Source organism: Erpetoichthys calabaricus, chromosome 14, assembly GCF_900747795.2.
Source record: "Erpetoichthys calabaricus chromosome 14, fErpCal1.3, whole genome shotgun sequence".
Taxonomy (NCBI): domain Eukaryota; kingdom Metazoa; phylum Chordata; class Cladistia; order Polypteriformes; family Polypteridae; genus Erpetoichthys; species Erpetoichthys calabaricus.
The window spans coordinates 8,113,211-8,135,124 of NC_041407.2; the positions used below are offsets into that span (position 1 = coordinate 8,113,211).

Here is a 21,914-nt window from a genome sequence, read left to right on the forward strand (position 1 = left end):
GCCCTGCCTGGGGTTTGTTTCCTACCTTGCGCCCTGTGTTGGCTGGGATTGGCTCCAGCAGACCCCCATGACCCTGTAGTTAGGATAATGGATGGATGGTGTAAAAGGAGGGATTTTAGTGTTTTTACATCTAGGGGGCACGATGTGCCACTCAGTTCTGTCCTGAACTCTTTGGGCTTCTTCATCAAGTCCAGCACCCTACTGCTGTGTTAAAATTCCTCACAGGTTGGGTTCATGTCTTCATTTTTCACTCACGGTTCATATTATGAAAACATTAAATATTTAAACATCCAGAGGCAAACCCACAAATAAAAGGTAACATTACAATCATCAGAGATGTAAATATGTTAAGAAAATGAAAGCTGAAACACTAGGTTTTGAAATTTCTTAATTTTTTAGTGTGGAAAAACTTTTAGAAACTTACCGTGACTCCCCCTTCTGCAGCATGCGTCATTATAAATAATTAAAACTGTATAATATCTAATGAATTTGTCTAATACCGTATTTCTGTAGCCTTGATCTGGATTGGAGTTTATGAGTTTACCAGTAATATAGCGCCTGTCATATCTCTCTGTCTATCTGTAGTAAGTCTTCATGAGAGATGTGGTTCTTAACTTTACTGCTGGGCATTGCCCCGGCCTTTTAGAGCAGTAACATGCAGGAGGTAGAAGGGAGGCTCCCATAATACTCCTGTGCCCATCACTGCACCTCTAAAAACAGCAGGAGCGCTGAATCAGCATCCTCACGCTGGGCAGCAGCAGCCATATCTGCTGTGCATGAAGAGCGATTGGCCATTGTGTGATGTGCAGTCTGTACACGCAACAAAACTTCTACTACTATCTGCTATGCCATCATGCAGACTCCTTTGAAAAGTGCGCTTCCTACCTTGCTTAGTTGGTTTTTTTTTTTTGGCAGTTTCAGAAAGTTGCCTACAGGATTCATTAAACTTAAATAAATTTGCTCATAAAAAAATCAGATGATAAAGGCGGCTGGCGCTTATCGTGGCACAGTATAAGTGGATGGCTAGGGTGCTTTCACCATACTCTTCGTGGCTGAGCTGTTTTTTGCTGGCTTGATGATGGGATCTCGAGCAAAGAGGCCCCCGCGTCAGCAAGCCTTGTCGTGACACTATCCCTCTTGTGTACACCTCAGATAATCTCCTGTGTAATACAAATTCTAATAAGGAGTCCCTGCACGTCTCCGCACTCCCATATTCAGTTTTCTCTTGCCAATCTTCTTTATCTCTTCAACACTTGTAATGTGCTGCAGATGCCAGGACAGCTTCTTCACGGGCCTCTTATCGCCTCTGGTCACGATTAAGTGTTTTTACCTGTTGCTCACTTAACTCAGTGCATCTCAAATGTGAATGAAATGAAATGAAATGGGATTCTCATGGGTCTGTGACATGTGTGGCCCCATCCAGCAGAGGGCAGCAAAATGCCACAGCAGCGTGCATATGTGGAAAGCCTGTCACCGTGGGAGCCTGTCGTGGGCACTGGGATTCACTACTTTAGAACAACAGACAAGGACAATTATTTTGGTTTTCTTTTTATTTCACGTGCCATCTGAGGAGAACTCATTGCTGCGAGATTAAAGCGCACTGTTCAGTTTTGCCTGTTGTTGTGGATGGACTGACACCTCCGCTGGGTTGGACCCCCAATCCCTTGCCTGGCTGGGAGGCCAGTATAATAAATGGTCAGGAAGAGTAGTGTGGTACTCCCTGTCCCAGCATGGAGGTGCACTCTGCCAAGTGGTACACTAGGACTGCTGTCCCAGCAACACTGGATAGAAAGCCAGAAGAAATGAGGGACAGTGGGGGACAAAAAAACAAATCCAAAGAGTAGTCGAAAAACAGAGCACAGGTTAAAAATCCAGGAAATTTACCACCCCACGGGCACATTCAATGAACCACAGGGGATTATAGGTTTTCTCTCAGCCTTTATAGGGCTAAGGGCAGTCCTCTGAAGTGATGGGCAGGTGGTCCTGCCTCTTGGAGGATCACCCACAAAACACAAGGATCATAACAGAAAATAGATAGATAGATACTTTATTAATCCCAAGGGGAAATTCACAAAAATATAGATAGACACAAAGCAACAAAATAACTAACACTGTTCACATAAAAAAAACAAATGGAAGAGACGCAAAAACAGTATTTGAACCCACCCTGGCAGAAACCCAACAGAATTTTATAAATCCCATTTGAGACGGATTGAAATCTAAGTAATCGATGTAGACTTCCGCGTTAACGTTTGCAGTGCACCATGCAATGCATATGTGTCTTGTTACATGGCATTTGATATGGTATTTGTAAATGTTTTTGGTGCACCATCTGTTGGAATGAAAACTACAATGCATTTTATTATTAAAATTGTTTCTGATGCACCATCTTTTGGAATCACAGAAATCCATAAGGACACTTATCCTTTTATTAAAGTGGACTAGCTGGGGTACTGTATGCTACTCTGGGTGGAGGCATCGATTATATTTTGGAATGAAACACAACCTATGATGCTCCCCTGTACTAATGAGGATTCTTTGCTAAATTTGGCAGAGATGAGCATACCAGACAAACACACAGTCATCTTTATAAATCAGACACATTGCCTGGCTTTAAAAAAACGGGGGGAAAACTGTCTTTTAAAAATTCAACACAACCCATGAAGAGACAAAACAACGTATTCTTAGGCAGTAGTTCTGTTATCCAGACTGTACCTGTGCTCTTTGAGATCGCGCTTTGGCTGATAGACAGTCTCCTCCATCAGCCTGATAGAGATTGTAGTCCCCGCGTCTGTTTTGTGAGTTGCCCCCCCATCCCGTTATAACCCCTCTCCCCAATATGACATATCGATTACATATTAAGTTGAACCAACGACGAGACACATGCAAAATTTCATGAGAATTGGATCACCCATTTTACATGATTAGTGAACGATCAAACAGATATCCAAACGGCTTACGGTTTTATTTATGTGGATTATGAAACCGGACAAGAAATAAAAAAAGGCAAGGGTCTCCGTGCCGGACCACTCCACATGCACATGTGTTAGATGATCACAGCGTAGAGCAACTTCATTCAGCAAAAAACAGAAATGGACAGAAAGGAGTGACAGGCAAATGATGTTCATCCTGCCTTGTCCCCGGGCCGCTGGCCTTCCTACGTCCTCCTGACCACAGGCTCTGCTCGTTTGATTACTGATCATTTGTGTTCCTGCCCTGTCTTACTAATTCAAACAAACACCCTGGCCATTTTGTCCGTATCCTCTCATGTGTGCTCAGTGAGGTGGAGAGTGACAGAAGAGTTGACGTTTCCAAGTTTTTGTGATGGAGGTGACACACCCGGAGTGACTCTGCTCATCATTTATGCTGAGATCATTCCCCAGCTGCTCAACAAAGCTGTTCAGCGGTGCATTAGCCATACAGGCCTGAATTAGAGAACACAATCCCCACAATTCTTTGTGTTATACACTGAGTTAACGCACTCGTCAGAGCCACATATGCACTTTCACACTGTGTAGGGCGCTATAATTCAGCTTTTGGTATTCCACCCCCACCCTACCTCAGCTGTCACGACCCCACTCAGGGTGCGTATCCCACTGACGCACAGATGGCAGCATCAGGACACGCTTTCCCCCTAAACTGCAGGAAGAAGCATTGGTTTCTGGGTGGTCTCGGTGACAGGTGGAGGGGCTGACTTCTAACTTCATCTTTCATTCTGTACTTTTCTTCACTGAGAACCCTGAGCGCAGGTGAGCAGGTGTGTCCTGTGAATTTCACGGCAGGTTATTGGCAGCAGCTTAGGTTCCCCTTTCTTAATGTCGGCCTCCCTGTGGAACTGTAATTTATTCTGCGCCTGCAGTACATAATGAAAAGGTGAGATATAATGTATAGAAAATGGCAGCCTGAGGTTATCAAAAACTTAATTTTAAATTCTCCAGCCAACATGCCAGATTGTCGCACTTTTTGCACTGTGCTGTGCTAAGTTATATCCCCCAGTGCACCGACAAAACCAAGCAACTATCTAATAACCGTACCAAAGTAAGAGTTATTTAATTACTTTTCTTTTTTTTTTTTAGAGGGAAAGAATCCTCCTGAAACCATCTCTCCGACAAGGCGGTGGAATCGCACTCTGGTTGCAATATAATTAACATGCAATTAACACAAATTAAATGATAAATTACTGAGCTAAAGCCCTGCAGTAAGCTTCTTAACGGTATGAAATGGGGGGTTTCAAATCAGCACTCCCCGTGTGACAGCTTCAGCCATTACATCCCAAGTTGGCTTTCTTTTTGTCGACTTTTCTGTTTAATGACACACTTTGAGTTGTGGGGAAGGATGAAGAGGAGAGCCTGTGCTTCTTCAGACGAGCTGAAAGTAACTGGCACTGCTATGCCCACCATTGATGGGCTGCCCCTGAAGCTTCTCTGCACTTCTGGAGACTTCATTTTGGCAGATTTTTAATGCTTGGCTTCGCTGTCAGCCTGCTCCTCATTTTAGGGTTGGCAGCCGCCTCATTATTGACCCTGAACTGATTAAGCAGCTTTTAAATTGGATGGATGGGTAATTGTTGGTTAATTCTGTCAGTCTTGTCTCTGAGATGGGGGGAGAATTCAACTAAATAAACAAATATGGAAGCAATGCTCAAGAGTGGCAAGAGGAAAACAGAATATGGCAGTCTAGTCAGACATTGGGCACTCAAACCGTGCCAGTTCAGAGATGCAGGCAGGCCTTCAGAACGTCTCCAAGGAAAACACATAAAAATATCTCTAAACAGTCCGGGTGGGATTTAAGTTGGAGTCCATGCCCCCTCACCTTCAGTAATGAAGCTACGCCATCATTAGGCCTAACAGAGTGACCTCCAGACTTATTCCCCCCGAATTAGCAGTCCTGTGCACGAGACCACTGTTTTCAGGCATTGTATGGCCAAATTGTAGACATGTGTACATAAAGACAGGCGCTGCAAAACGATGAACATATGTGGCAGAACTTAGAAAATATAAAGAATAACTTCATAAAGTAAAAGGGCAAAGTTTTTTTGTTGGCTCTCGTCTTTCACTTTTTTTTTTGCAAAGATCAGTTGTACACAAATATATAGATAGATAAAAGGCACTGATAGATAGATAGATAGATAGATAGATAGATAAAAGGCACTGATAGATAGATAGATAAAAGTCAATGTGTGTATGTATGTTCCAGCATCACTTCTGAACGGCTGGAGTGATTTTCATGACACTTGGTACACATGTTTCTCATTGGTCGACTGAAAATAGTGTGGGGTGAAATCTTCTTGGTAGGCTGGGGGGGGGGGGGGGTGTTTGGGGTTTTGTGGTCTTGTATGCATGTTATAATCCAGTTGACACTTGGAGCGACCACCAGAGGGCGAACTGGAGGTGACTGCCAGTATTCTTTCTTTGTATGCCACCACACCCGCCTGTCACTTTTGAAATGAGAGTTGGCCAGTTCCGAGCATCATCAGGATAACATACATACAAGAAATCAAGACAAGCACATTAGTACGTCTTCATTGTTTCTTAATTTATTTTTAAAGTTGTTTTTTTTTATTATTATTATTTTTTGCAAAAATGAAAAAAAAAAAACACTTTATTTTCCTCCCATGAAACGCTGGGTATTTAAGCAAGAATGTGATACAAAATTAGATATATATATATATATATATATATATATATATATAAAATGCATAAAGCATGCAAGTGTTAACTGTATGGATGCCTGTGTGCCAGCAGGATGAACACCAATTTAACTGGGGAGCAAATGCCACCGTAAAGACAGCATCTCCTCTCTCTCTCTCTATATACAGTATATATATATATATATATATATATATATGTATATAATATACACATACACAGTTTATTTATACACAACACAACCATTTTGTACTTTAACTCAATCCTTTTCTATTTTTAAATGTGTGCTAGACTTTCTTATCTGCTGCCAGGTTTCATCTGCTAGTTGAGCTTTGTTCAGGATCATAAATAAAAATGAAGTGAGAGTTAATAGGCAGCCTCCACCTGTACAGAAACCTACGTGCTGGTGAGCGCGAGCTGTGAGCACCTGGCGCCTCTCATTCTCTACTCCCAAACCCACCAAGGCAAAAGCGCATCTGCACACTGATTTGCAGGAAAGTGGGATGCAAGTGAGCGCCAGAGAGCCCCAGAGCGCAGATTGAGCTGAGCCAAAGTGGCTGGGAGACTCTGCAGAGAGACATGAAGGGGCCTGGATTTGGATTGATTAATGAATGGTGCAGTATCTATCTGTCTGTCTGTCTGTCATATAGTGTTCATCACATCTTAAATGTTTGTCACCTGGGTTAGGTTTGGAATCAGTGGTGAGCAGGGTGGCTAAATGATGACATTTTGGCCATTAACGGTACACCATCACTGTTTTGTTCTGCTGATTTTTATGTTTGCTTGAAATTGCGACAAGTGCAGTCAAAAGGTCTGTTTTCTTGTGCACTGTGCCAACCTGAGTTATGCTACATTTTTTTCTCCTTCGCATGGAGTGTTTAGCTCTTATGTCTCTCTGTCCCCAGTCAGGTCACGGTGTGGAGTTGTGTGTCCTCCCCGTGTCTTTATAAGTTTTCTCGAGGTCCTGTACACATCCCAACAGCAAGTTAATGAATGGGGTTTAACTGGGCCAGGATGAATCAGTGTAGGTTTGTGCTCTGTGGTGGACGGGCACCTCATCCGGTGTTGGGTCCTACGCTGTGAACGAGGCTACTGGGATAAGTCCCCTGATCTTGGAATTGATTAAGTCACTTGAATAGTAGAATGTATTTTTTCCACATTTCTGAATTCCAATACATTGATTTATCTTTTGTACTTGTTCAACAGCAAAAAGGTATTATATAGTACTACTGTGTAAGATTTTAATGTTAAATAAAAGTGTTAAGGTCAAGAGACAAATTGTAGACAAATGAGACCAAAAGCGTGCCATTCATGTTTATCTGATAGATCGATCTCTATCTATCTATCTATCTATCTATCTATCTATCTATCTATCTGTTTTGTTCTTCTTTTGAAAATCACGATTTTCGATAAATGTTCCAGATGTGGTCCGAGTTTGCCCTGGAGGTGATACAATTTCATATACATAGCTAACGGAGTGTTCTAATTATGCAGTCGTTTAACCTGCCGATCTGCCAATTTCACAGCTCCAAAACTCCGGCGTTCCCAGTGAGTGTGAGACTGGACCTGGGCAATTAACCTGGAGTTCAGTGTGGGAGCAGCGGAGGCGCAGGCCAGTGCTGTCAGTTAGCATGCTGATGCCAGTTTCAGCCTTTGTGTGCCACCACTTGCCCCCTTGAGGGACTCCTGTCCACTTACTTGTGAATAAACTTATTTTTTCAGCTTGTGTGCAATTCTGATCGGGTCAGTTTTATTCTAAAATTCCAGCTGCCTCCTTTTTTCTTAATTGAGCCTGAAAGTGAAGCAGTCAACATCTGGGGGGCAGCTGTCTCTTTTTACCTTTTACCTCACTCTATATAGCGCCTTCCACCCACAGTGTCAGTTCATATGTTTCATTTCAGACACTTTATAGGCGTTCCCCCCCACCAAACCCCCCATGATGTGATAAGCAGCATACAATATAAAACTATTGTCTCGTTTCACAGGGACCACAGAGGATGGAGCAGGAGATGTTGTGTTGTCACATTTGCTCTTATGGTTCTGTACGTTATTTTTAAGGTGCTAAATCTGACTTTTGAGTTTATTTTTGTTGTTGAAATTATTGTCAGTTATTACTTTACGAGTTTTCATCACCGTTTCCTTTCTTGACATGATGATGATTGCTATGGTATGCTGTCCCAGAAGTTACATGGGAGACATTAACTCACCACTGCCACCATGACCACTGGCGCGTCAAATGCGTCACTATCAGAGTTTGCGGATATCTCTAGGCATATCTAGGTTGTGCTATAAAATTTTTTGGTTTGTCATTTTTACAATTCTTGGGTTGAGATTTGGCTCTTGGTGTTCAATAGGATTGGTTTTGACTTTCTGTTCGTTTACATTCGATCCTCAAACGTGGTGGCCTTCCCTGCACAAGGCTAACATTTGCTCTAGCAGTGAATCCCATGTGTCACGTATTCAAGTGCATTTGTTTGTCAGAACTGCATGAATTTGTCAGGTGTGAATCTCAATTAATGCTGTCAGCTTTCCCTCATTTTGTTATTCTGTGTAGCACTGTAAACAGCAAGGTAAATCTGCCCGACGGCGCCTTGTGTTTGACATTTGCAGCTGAGCTTCTGCCTTGGTCACTGAGAATAACGTTAGACACGTTAAGGCTGACACACCTTCACTGTGATCTCTAATATAACCTAAACCTAAGGCTGACACATGGAGGCTCATCCACCTTGGTTAATGCCACTTACCAACCAACAGCGTCTTACTTCTGCCATCCTCTTCTCTATTGGAAAACATCTGTACCAGCCTGCCAAATGCTGTGGGCAAGAAGGCAACACTCTTTCCAAACCTGGTGCCCTGTAGCTACTTAATGCACACACACAAACACAACAGACCACTTGAGCACTGATACTGAGAGATGCCCACTCTGCCAGTCACTACTCAGTAGCTTTGACATTAACAACACACAGGTTGAGATACCTTTGGTTATGTGCCACTCACAAGGATATGTCACTCTCACCGTGCTGTTACCTTATTGAGACCATCTCCCTCAGCCTCCTTACCCTGTAGGCAAAAGCAAATGGCAATCTCGTCTACAGCAGGTGCCCTGTGGCTACTAAAAGCGCACACACACACTGATTCAAACAGTCTTCACAAAATACGGTTACCCCAAAATCTTGAGACTGACTACGCCAAGTGTTTTCTCATGGCAAGAGTATGGGATATGGAGCATTCTGTTAATGTCTATAATAATAAAGATTATAAAGGGGAGTAGGACCACCGTAGGACAACAAAATAAATAGGAAAGGTGTTTTGTACAGTTGTCTAGAATCTATTGTTTGTATACAGGAGAGTAGGTATATTAAATACATGATAGCCATGACCCCTGATTCTAGATGAGAATTGTGTAATCAGCCCCCCAAATACCCAGTCATTTGCCAGTGCCACACTACGTGAAGTTATTGAGCCCGTCACACTCAACGACTGCACTTGCTGAATCTCACTGCCTTGTCGATGTCGGAGAACACCTCAAAGATTACATAAGACCCTCGTAACTCCTCACTACTGTTTCAAATTTCCTTTTTCACACACACGTATTGTAAGGTCATGGCATGACAAATAACGAGACTTTTTCATTTCAAGACAAGATAATGCAGCGTACTGTACAAGAGATGGGCTCCAGGACAACAAAGATCAGATCTTGGGCCCCAGAAGCAGGCATGAGTGTCAGGTCAGCCTCCTGTGTGCAGTTGTCTGTATTTCTGGAGGACGAGATGACGAGCCAGAGCTCAAAGAGAAGACACTTTAAGTAAGACGCACAGCAGTGAATCGGCCCAAACCCCTTATGACAGACACAAGGTCTGCTTCGCACATTTTTATATCTGCTGTGTCTTCATCATGCTCAAGAGTGCCTCCTAAAGCTCAACAACAGATCAGTGTTTCCATTTTCGGAGGTATGAATACATGAAGGCAGGCGCATTAATATTGAGAGGTGTTGCAGTGCTGTGTGGGAATAAAAACCAAAAGTGCGTTCTTCCCAAGTTACTCTCTGACGGCACACAGGCAGAGCTGAGCTGTAAATGTGCTGCAGTGTGGGTACTGCTGGGCCTCATTTTCAAAGTTCACTGTCGACGTGATAAATCATAGGCAACAAAACCCAATCCACCCCGCTATGCAGAAGCAGGTAGGGGGCACGTCGACTTGATCACGTGGGCCTCGAGTCGCCTCCTTGTGTTGTAACCAGAGACACTTCACATCACATAAGAGAGGGCTTTGAAAAGGCAATTTTAAAAATCGCTTTGGTTTAAGAAGGTGCCCTGCGATGGACTGGCACCCCCCTATGCTAGCTGGGACACACTCCAGCCCCACCCTCGACCCTGATCTGGATTAAGTGGGTTTGAATGAGAATGGATTTACCTTACTTCTATACATCACATATGATGGGTATATAAAAAGTGTGTGTACCCATCTTGACCATTTCTTGCTCATTTCTTTTGCTCCTTACCCTTGTGTTTTGTTTCCTTTTTTTGCGGCTCTCTTTACAATGTGACAGTTGAGATTAAAACCCTGCATGGCCCTCCTATAGATACTAAGCATATACTGCATGTCCCAAAGGCAAATTCATTAATTAGAATTTAGCATTATGTCAAAATATGCGAATTTCAGAGTAACCGAGTTGAATTCAAAGACGTCTCTTGGGGGCTATCCCAGCAGCCTCAGGTTGTACCCAACACTAGTCACCAGTCCACCACAGACCACACACCTACACTCGCTCATTGTGGCCATTATAGACTGTCATCAGGATGTGTACCTTGACAAACTCCCAAAGGCACAGAGAGAACACGGCAACTCTGCGCAGGCAGTGGCCGGGCTTGGCAATCTAATGAATGCTGACGTTCTATTTGATATTCTTTTTATTCTTATTATTACCGCGCTTCTACATATTAACTTCACCTGTCTGTCATTTGGTTCAAATCTTGTAATCGATATTTAACCCACTTCCTATCATCCAAATGACTTGAAATTTTGCACACTTACTCACTTCTGATGACAATACATGTATCAACAATCACTTTCTCTAATAGATCAATTAATCCATCTTAATTAAGAAATGAAATTTTATTATGAAGAATAGTTCAAGATTTCACCAATTGATGGCGCGAGTAACGGATAGAAATATTAAAGGAAGTGTATATTTTATATTGATTACAAAATTATACTAAAGCAAACCCAAGACTAAAAAGTTGAAAATAATATATATATTGTGGGGGACAGCCCGGACACAGACAGGCAGACATCGTTTTGTCACCCAACACACGTTTGTTATACAATCACTATTGACAGAAGTGCCACACAACCCACAGACTTCCCCAAAGTCCAGGCCAATACCACAATGCCTCACTCTCTTCAGGCCGCCTCCTGTCTCTCCTCTAAGACCTCGTCCTCTTCCACCCGACTCCAGCCTCGAATGAAGGGAGGCGGCCCCTTTTATCCATACCCCAATGTGCTCCAGGTGCGCACCAGCAATCTTCCACCCGACATGCCCCTGTGTGGCAGAAGTGCCGGCTGTCTCCCCGGATGCACTCCGGGTGTTCCCTCTCTTCTTCCTCCCAGCACTTCCTGGTGTGGTGCTGGGGTCCATCAGGCACAGGGACGCCCCCTGGCGGTGGCCACGGGCCCCTACAGGGTTGGGCTTCCAAGCCCCCAACACAACCAGGGCGGACGCCCCCTCGCGGTCTGGAGGAGGAAGGAGCTGTCTTCTTGGGCATCCCGGCCGGGTATGAACCCCGGCCAGGTGCCACAATATATATAATATTTTTTTAAAAACCACGTTTAAAAGTGTACTAAAAAGTAAAAAATAAGTCTCTTGTACATCACTCGTGAAATAAAAGCGTGGGTGCTTTTCATCAATCAACATTCAAACAACACTTCTTAAAATCTTAGCAAAAGCGCCCACCTTTTATTTTACGAGTGACGTACGAGAGTCTTATTCTTTATTGTTTAGTACACTTTTTAACTTTATATAAGTGTGTTTTTTTATTTTTTTTGGAGCCACAGTGTTCACCCAACAATGCTCTCCAGTATGCACAGCAGCACTTGAGCACCTCATGTACGATTGGCCTTGCTGTTAAAGTCTCCTCTCAGGCCCGCGTTTACGTTCTCGTCTGAATGGCGACACTCAAGTTCAACACAAAGACATCACCTGTGAAAAGGGCACCCATGGGCCTACTGCACGGAGACGGTTGGCTTGAGAAGGTCAGACCAGCAGCAGAGCTCAGTCCTGTGTAAACGATGGCTACCAAAGCTCTTCAGCCATCTCAGACTGGCACACAGAATTCCGTGCAGAAAACTCCATACTGCGGGGTGTTCCTCTCGCACTGCCAAACACCAGCCTGTCATCTTAAGACAAACTAACATTAATGGCTTATTTTTCTCAGTGTTTACAAAAAGGGCAACACAAAGTAGAGCGTAATTAGTACCACAGTGGCCTGTCGCACAGCGAGGACGTGGATTGGAGTGTCTGCTTAAAGTGGCTGATCCTAAACATGAATTTTATTTTAATTAAATAGTTAACATGAAACCATTCAACAGGGAGAAACAGGCAGGAAAAATGTTGATGGTTTTATTTTCAATTTCGATATTTACTGATGGACGAGATTAGACAGGAGTCCCCATGGACTGTGATGTTTGCTGATGACACTGTAATCTGTAGCGAGAGCAGGGAGCAGGTTGAGGAGACCCTGGAGAGGTGAAAATGCGTTCTGATGGTCACCTGGTGGGACACATGTTTAAGTGTAGTGTAGCAGAGTACCTTGATAAAGGCAGGGCACAGCAGTTGGCATATCAATACAAGTCCGAATCACAGGCTTAGGTCAGGAATGGATTGGGAACTGATGCCGGATGCTTGCCGGCCAATGTCTGCAGGTTTTTTGGTGCACATGACTCCTGTTAAATGTTTGTGGCAGTGAACCTGCGAGCCTTTTTTTCCCCACACACAAGCCCTAATTCCCTTGCAGGCGCCCCCCTGAGGTGTCTGGACAGTGTACAGGCGGCATGGGCACAGATAACCCCATTGAGGGCATCAGGTGCTCTCGCGCTGGCCTGGGGTGGGAATAGCTCTGCTCACATGTATCCAGAAGGAATCCCCCCCCCCCCCCCCCCCCCAATAAGAGAAATGTGATCAGAGCACGGCGGCCTGGAGCCCATGGGAGCCCTCGAGCACATCTGAGTTCTCCTCTGCTATCTTCTCAATTAGGGATGCGCACTGGTGGAGCAGGAAGAAGGAAAGTGGATATTATTCCATGAAGCTTCTTCTGGAAGCTTAAAAAATAAATGTATTAAATGAGTGCATTAGTCAAAGGATTTTATGCAGGCTACAATGACTTTTTTTTTTTTTTAATTCTTCACCTCAGTAATGTTCCCTGAAAAGCAAAAAATCCATTTGCCGTGTACTCTGACTGGCTCTAAGTCACTCCCGGCCCTACCGGGAATGTTTAATCGGCTGAAATTTCCACTTTGTGCAAAGCGACTGAAACATCTCTTAGGAAACATCTCCTGATTGATTGATTGATTCTTCTAGCATAAGATGAAACATAAGCGGCAGAAACTGCTGCGCTAGGCAGGAAGTGACAGCCCACACAAAGAAAACTGGGGGCTAAGAAACGCCATTCTTTATACATAAATAATAGAATTTTGCAGTCCATAAAAACTGAAAAGCATGGCAGCTTCAAACAGCATTAACATAGCTCATAATTCCTGCCCAAAAGTGTACCGCGTGCCAAGTCCACGCTGTCAGTGTTACTACCAATATAAATGATTAAAATCAAATGCATAAACGGGGCAAGGAAGGCTTTAAAAGGCTACAGTTCCTGCAGCAGCCATTTACCTCAGTATGGTGTGTGCAGTTTTACTGTAAGTAGAGTATGCGAGAAAAGGCCAAACCTGACAAGGCTCCTGCACCAAGGGTCCTGGGGGCAAATACTGAATCGGTTTGCTGTCTGTGAGGAACTTGTAGGGTGCCATGTCACGTTACACAGTCTGCATTTATATCATGTTACGGAGTCGGAGGCACACGCCCAGTGAGCCCCCCTGGTTTTGTGTTTAGTCGTAGGGTGGGCTCTGTGTGCGTGAGGGCAGACAGTCAGTGAAGGCTCATCTGGAAGTACGATGCCTTAAATGTAAGGAGATGCGGAATAAGGAACCGAGGGGGTTTAGGACCTCGCAAACACAAGAGAAACTCGTCTCTTTCGTGTCTTGTGTTTTACGTACCGTAAAAGAATAGGAAAAAAAAAAAAGCCCCCTCCTCACTTAAGAGGGTCTGTTCAACACGGTTTTAAAATCTGGCAGGACCTACTCAATAATATTTTAGAATAAGCATTCAAATTGGGGGAAAAGCCTCTCAGTAGTTTGACTCGGGCTGTTGGCCTTCCTCTCTTTCTCATGGGTGGGGAGTTGATTTGAATTTAGTTTTGTTAAGTTTGGAATGCTTTTAATAAATTCAATAAAAGTCTATTGTGGCTGAAGTCACCATACCTGTTGTTCGGCTCCATCAGGCAACACGTTATTGAGTGAGTGTGACTGGCAGCACACAGTCGCTAAGTCTGACACGGGCATCGGCATTCAGACGTATAAACTGCCCTGGTCCAGTGACATGATCAGCAAGTCTGACATTCCTAACAAGTAGAAGTCGTGTAATGTGACGTTGGCTTTACTGGGCCCATTTTCCTTCTCCGTACTTTAAAGGTATGTTTTTATGTGAATAAGTGGCTTCTATGATCTGGGGTTGGTTCCTGCTTTGCATGCAGTGGTGCCCCCCGTGACCATGAAATGGATTACACAGTTTAGTAATGAAAGGTTAAAAGACAACGTAGAGATAACTTGACTGTGACTGTGGTCACGGTGAAGTTTCAGGATCAGTCATTCCATCTCTCCTGTTGTGGCCACTGCACTCCACGTTGGCACCAAAGAAGAGCAGAAGCACTGAATTGCTTTTTGTGGACTGTAGAAGGCTTTCTGCACAGAATGGAGGCCGTGTTTGCCGTTGGACTTAAGGACTTGAGACGTGGTCGGACAAGTGTCCACATCCACTAAACGAAAAACGTTTTTGCTGTACAGCCTTTATCAATTACGCTGGTCAACAAGCATTTTGCTACTGTGATTCTTTCACCTGTACTTTAACAAATTTCACTTGCTGACTCCAAATCTGAAGACCGTTTTCGTCCAGCACATCCTGATTTTTAGTTATGATATTCCAGGTCTTGGACATCTAGGGTGACTGGACAGTAAAGGCGATGCGTTTCAGCATTTAAGAAATAAGTTTGGCCTCGAGAAAAGTGAAGCCAAAATTAAGGAAGGTGTTTTTGTTGGTCCTGAAGTCCATGAACTGATGCTTGACGAGGAGTTCAAAAGGAAACTGAAGCCCACTGAATTGGCACCCTCATTTGTGTGCGGGTTGTCCAGAATTTTCTTGACAGTCACAGAGCAGAGAATTATACTGAGCTTGTGGAGAACCTGCTGAAAGCAAAGCAGCTTACGGGAGCCAGAAGGTCACTGGAGACGCATTTTTTACATTCTCATCTCAACTTTTTTCCACCAAATCTAAGCGATGTCAGAGATGAGCATAAGGAAAGATTTCATCAAGATACAAAGGTGATATCGGGGAAAATTTACTCTGAGCATGATGAGTGACCTGCGGTGGGTTGGCACCCTGCCCAGGATTGGTTCCTGCCTTGTGCCCTGTGTTGGCTGGGATTGGCTCCAGCAGACCCCCGTGACCCTGTGTTCGGATTCAGCGGGTTGGAAAATGGATGGATGGATAATGAGTGACTACTGTTGGTTCATGCAAAGAGAGACGGATGTGCAGTACAAGCGCAAAAGCAATTGCCTCAAAAATTTTTGAGCACACTGACCTCACTTTTATATTGAGGTAAATTGACATCAACTTGTTTTAACGTGTCTCTGGTATCGACTTCTGGTTTGTTGTCAGAATAAACACATCAAAACAATTTTGGTGGGACAGAGTCCAAACTCCAGAATATCGTGTTGATATATTGATGTTCAAAAGTGTCAAAACAGCAATGATGTGTATTTCAAAAATCTGACGTGCTAGCTTAATTCTGATTTAATGTATGAAATAAATGTTAAAAACTTAATAAAGAGCTGGTCTGAAGTTCCCAGTAGCAAACATAAATATTTTTTTAGAGACCAGTGTTATTTTCTGTTAATTATATTTCACTTAATGTATATATAATATCGTCAGAAGCCTGTCTGACACCAGTGCAATATGTCAAATCTTTAATGGGGATCAGTGCGACTCCTTCTGAAATCAGCTTGATGCACTAAAGCAGCAATTCATGCCAGACGGGCCCTCTGAGGTCTGGGATCCAAAAAGCTGTTATCACCCTGCAGGCCAGTAGATGCAAAGGGGTTTTTCATGTTCACAAGGGTCTCGGTTAGAAGATGTGTGAACTGCAAGTGTTTCACGGCTATGTGAGCCGCTGACCTGAAAGTCCCCTTCAGCTGTCAGTGGAAATCTCTCTTTCTCTGTCTTCAGTCCAGTTATAATAGAATTGGTAACAAAAGAGCACAACACGCCTAACAGCAGAAAGTGAGGTAAGAAAACCAAGAGACAGACAGCCGAGTCCGAAAGGACAAGTCAAGAAGAAGATGCGATGAGCGGAAGGTCAGAATCCCATGAGGACATTTTTAATTTGCTTGTTAAAAACAGTAAGCAAAACCAAGTAACAAAGTCAAAAAAACCAGCAGAATGTCATGGCAGAGATCTGACAAGATGTGTCTCTCTATTATATAAAAAAACCCTTCGACGCGACGAGACTTTTTGGAAGTGAGTTCTTTGTCAAGTCACGCCCTCCCCTCAAACATTTTCAAACAAGAACACAGTCCTCTAGCACAGAGAAACAAGGAAGTCAAATGAATTTACGCCAAAGATGTCCAGCGGTTACACGGCAGACCGGTTAAATGCGTATCAATAGACTCTGCTGACACAGTTAGTGGTGATGGTGAGGAAGATGAAAACATCAACTTACAATATCACTGAGAATATCTACAACCGTTAACACCGTCTGGTCTTACAACTCATGAGTTACTGGAGAAAGAAGGACGTATCCAAGAAAGGTAATGTAGCAAAGGAGATCTTGATAGGCCATTCGTATGAAAACGTTTACACTTTCCAGTTAGAGTAACTTTTGCAAAGACATTTAACAAATCTCAGAGCCGAACATTTGAGAAAAGAGAAAGAAACGAAATCCAATCCCTGGCAGTTATACGTTGTGTTGATGCATATGTAACAATTCCCATGAAAATAAAAATCTGTGTAAATTGTACATCTGCGTCTCCATACGCGAGCGGAAGAACCACAAAGATGCTAGCGTGTAGCGCAGGTCCAGGGTGTTGGCGAACAAAGCCAAAAAAAGAGATGCGCACACAGATGGAAAAAGAGTCAAAGCGGGGAGACCAAAAGGAACAACGAAAACCAGAGCAAGAGATGAAAATCGAGGTCAAAAAAGCTCAACATCTGAAGAACACAAGCGAGAAGGGAAAAATATCAAAAGGTCTTTGTAAGTCTTTTGGAATCCACAGATTGGATAAGGAAGTGAACCAACAGCCAACCTCATTGTGCCAGCTACCAACAGGTCATGACCTCTGAGGCCACACCCCTAGAAACGCAGGCCTAGCAGCAGGTGCTAAAAATGGCAGCCAAGACGTGATACAAAATTTCACAAGTCCTAAACTATTAGGAAAATCGAAAACAATAAAGACAGAAATAGAATCCTCGACTTAGAAAACCCCCAAATCAAGTACAAGATCATACCCCTTAATTATCAAAATAGGCAAAAAATCAACCGCAAGACTCGTATCGTAACCCAGAAGTCCTCACATTGTATGTCGCATATTGAAGACTTTAGGCCTTGCTAACGTAATAAAGGTATTGGAAATCCCAAAACCAGGTCACTTAGTCACGCGCGCTGAAATCTTTTATCATCAGGTCATCAGGGGTTGCTTCTCTAAACAACGTGATGGAAAGCAGTGGGATGCTGATGTCACCTCACAATCTTGAAAATAACAAACACACAACAGTAGTACATATAAGTACTGAACAGTATATTCCTTGCAAAAACAAACAAATTCCCGCCAGCACGTCTGTACTGTGCTTTCATTTGGTTCCTACGTTCACCGGAGTCACTAGGCCTAAGTGGTGCTGGGTAGTTAAGGCTCCTTCCTGACTGCCTGTAGAAGATGCCGGTCAGCTCTTATCTTACATATCATCTTTCACTGTGGTCATTGGCATCAATTCAGCTAATTTGGGCTTCAAATGCACATCGAGATGACACGGTGCTGCAGTTCCCCCTTTCTTGCCAAGGAGTAAAAACTGAGATTGGCGTTCAGACACACCGCCAGCAGAGCCGATTGCACTGTTATGCCAGTCTGGCTTGTGGGAAAGGGTCCTTTTGTAGAGCTGGTTTGGTGGAAGTGGCAGAAGTCAGAGCCGTGGATGGAGTCCTGTTGTGGTCGTTGCTCTTCCTCCTCTGTATTCTCCTCTTGTGTTCTCTCTGATTTACTCCCCCCAGACACAGCTAAATGGTAACACTCCTGATAACATCTCTTTAGAACTCTTCTATGTAGCTGATGACTTTTATTTTTCAGCATTTCAGCAGTTCTGTTGACCTTCAGTGGGACTGTAACAGTCATTGAATGCTGATCATCTGCTTTGCTGATTACACCACCATTAACATTTCTGCTAAATTGGGCTTTACAAAATTAACATTTGTAGTAATGAAATCAGACATTTGGAACTGCAGTGAGTCACCTAACATCCCACCGCTGACACCAGTCTAACATTTCCAGCCACTGAATGGGGCTGTGTTATGCCAGACAGGACTGACTTTGACACTGGGAAGTTACTGGGGCACGTTGTTAGGCTGGTGTTTCTCAAAGCTGTCAGCTCATCCCCAACAGCACCCTGTCAAGAACACAGAGGTGGTCAGCAAGGATCAGGATGGTAGCTGTAGTGTTTTGACCAGTGCTGTCCAGTATGGGGTGCTGTTGTCACAGCTCTGCTGCTCAACCCATAGACGCTTTTAGCTTTAAGTCCCCGTCTGTGGTGATATCTGGATGGTTCAAGCTGGATTGTGCCCATCTCACAGAAAGTCATCTCCTTCCCGGGACACAGAGAGGGGGTTCTGACTGGGCACCATTTTAATGGCTCAGCCCAATCACTGAAAAGCCTTCAAAGCTTTCAGCAGTTTACTGTCTTTTTTTTCTCAGCATGGTTTGTCTTTATTAATATTATTTAATTTGAAGACCATTTTATCCAGGGTGATTTATAAAATCATGATACAACACAATTGTTCTCATTTATTTTTTCACAATTGAAACACAAGCAGGGTTAAGTGACTCCCTCAAGTTCACAAAGAGCAGTATTCACTGAACCGATGTCCTTATACTTCACACTCTGGTGCCACAGGCTCTACCCTGTTGCTGCCCAGGAGTTTACCAACAAAAATCCTTGAAGGATTACAGAAAGCCTGCCCAGTTTATTGTTTTCTTTTATGGTGCTATATGGAAATATGGTACAGTGGAGAAATAGCAAGGAGGTGGGGAAGCAGCCTGCTGACCTCCGCTTGCACGGACTCTGTCTTTTTGCACAGGCTGTAATGAAAGCTCGTCAATTACCACTCACAGTTTCACGTAAAAATCGAAAAAAGAGCCACTCGTCTGATTAGTAATGATAGTAATGTACACGGGAATGCCTGCTTTTGACAGAAAATAATCACACGTCTGTACACTCCTCTCTTACCTGAATTCATCTTCATGTTCCACTGCACATACAGAAGGCAAATGGGAAACACAAGATGAAGGTCTTGTAATGCAGTATATAACACACATACTTACAGTGTGTGTGTGTGTATGTATATTATTGTGGCAGACAGCTGGGACCCTTGGCCAGCCGGGACACCTCGATGATGGAAGGACCAGGGGAGAGGACATATCCACAACAATACCTCTCCCGGGATGTGAGAGGGCAGCCTCCCTGGATTGCATCAGGGCCATGAGCTTGGAGACTCAACCCTAGTGGGGCCCATGGTCACCGCCAGGGGGCACCTGGACAGTCCCAGAGCCATGGGCTGCAGCACTTCTGCCATACCCTGAAGTGCTGCTGGAAGAGGATCCGGGAACATGTAGGGTACTTCTGGGGACTCTTACAGCACTTCTGCCACACTCAGGAGTGCTGCCTGAAGAAGATCCGGGTGCTGCACTAAAAAAGAGGCCGCCTCGCTCCACTCCCAGAGGTGATGGACAGAGCTTGTGTGGAGGAGTGTAGGCGGTAAAGGAGAGAGAGAGAAAGGAGAAAGAGAAACAGAGCCATAGTGGTACTTGAGGACATTTTGTGCTAAAAGAAAATCAAAGGGTGTATTTTGCACTTATGTCTCTGTGTGTGTCTAGGGCTGATTTCTCCACATGTATATATATATACACACACACACACATCTATACGTATATAATTCACTGAGCAGCCGACCATGGGATACGCACGACAGAGCCCCGCCCACCAACTCTAACCCTCCTCCCGTGTCATGGGATACGCACGACCGCGTCCACCCTCGCTAACTGTTTTACACACTACATATCTGCTTTGCAGTAAGGTGACTGTGGAAGATTGTGGGTTCGCTTCCCGGTTCCTCCCTGTGTGGATAGCGCTTTGAGTACTAAGAAAAGCGCTATATAAATGTAATGAATTATTATTATTCTTACATACAGCGATTCCCATCCGCGACAAACATGCTTCTTCTTAGATGATCCAGCAGGAACAGGGAAAACCTTTGTCTACAAAAGCCTGATTCATACCATAGCATAGTGCACAAGAGCATAGTGTTTTTGTTGGCTTGCCCGCCTGACTGTTACCAGCATTCACCGCAATGTACTGGAGTGTAAGACTATCGCAGCTGCTACCTCACAAACTGTCCTTATTCCCCGGATATCCCTGACCCCATCATATTCAAATTTGCCTTTTACATTTACACGCAGACAATTTCCTGTTAGATTGGCACAGGGACATACTTTCAAAACGATATGCCTGTATCTGCCAAACCCAGTTTTCAGTCACAGACAATTGTATGTTGCTCTCTCCAGAGTTCCATCTTTTCAATCACTCAGTCGTATCCTCAAACACACCCCATTTGGACAACTGTGTCTTTCAGGAAGTGTTCACCCATCAATAAATAATTATGTGGCGTATGGTACGCCACAGGTTGGCTAGTAGAGTATAATAACATATTGCTTGCCTGGCAACACTGAGCCAGGAAGCCAGAAAGGCCCAAACCAGGTGGTGTCAGCACACCTCAATTATCTTGGTATTGGAGGACCTGTGGTTAGGATTGTATGGACGGACAACCCTTAAAAGGCTGGCTAGCTGGCATGATTATAGTAAGAGGAGCCCAAAATACTGAGATGGAAAAGCCGTCAGGGCTTATCCCTTGAGAGTTGATGTCCCAGAAGTAATTACTGGGTACAGACCTGATTGAAAGTGTCTAGAGGAATTCAAATGCCAGGGGGTGGCACAGGTAAGAGGTACAAAATTAACATTTGTAGTAATGAAATCAGATATTTGGAACTGCAGTGAGTCACCCAGCCCAGTGTTTTGTTATGGGGAACAAAGGAACCAAAGTCACTTAGTGTTTTGTGGGTTCATTTGTGTAGTTAGTTTTGAAGCCAGCAGATGGAGCTCTAGGTAGAAGACCACAGAACATTCTTTGGACATTCCTGATCCCAGAAGTGACTGCATGAATTTCCAGACTGGCAAAAATCATGACAGTGGTATAAGGCCACCCTTATCCAGAGCACTCCTTAGGGTTTACAGTCAGTAGGGAAATTGTGGACTAAGGTGGGAATGCAGCCAGAGTGAGAGGAGAGAGTACTGGGAGCTGACTGGGAAGTTGATCTGTGGAGAGTCAGTAACAATAGGTTCAAGATGGCTGTTGGGTTTTTTCCTCCATATTATTAATTCATTTATTTTGGAATCTTGTTGACACATTTTGGCACACAAAGGGGTGTGTGTGTGTGTGCACTTGTATATGCAGGTTGAATTTGTCCAAGTTACTCTGTCCTCAGTTACCAACATTCTGTTAATGAATCCTTCAGATCCTAGGATGCTGGTGAATTCAACCTGGGAGCAAACCTCTATGGACATGTTCCACAGGTGGACACAACAAGCCGGGCCTGCTCTGTCCAAATGTTAAAGCCTTCAAATGT

At 43.9% G+C, this 21,914-nt stretch overlaps 1 protein-coding gene across 9 annotated transcripts in view; it reads left to right on the forward strand.

The window, feature by feature from the left end:
• rbfox3a (RNA binding fox-1 homolog 3a) overlaps positions 1 to 21,914 on the forward strand; it is a 1,290,878-nt gene that overhangs the window by 1,178,081 nt on the left and 90,883 nt on the right. The window lies entirely within an intron of this gene.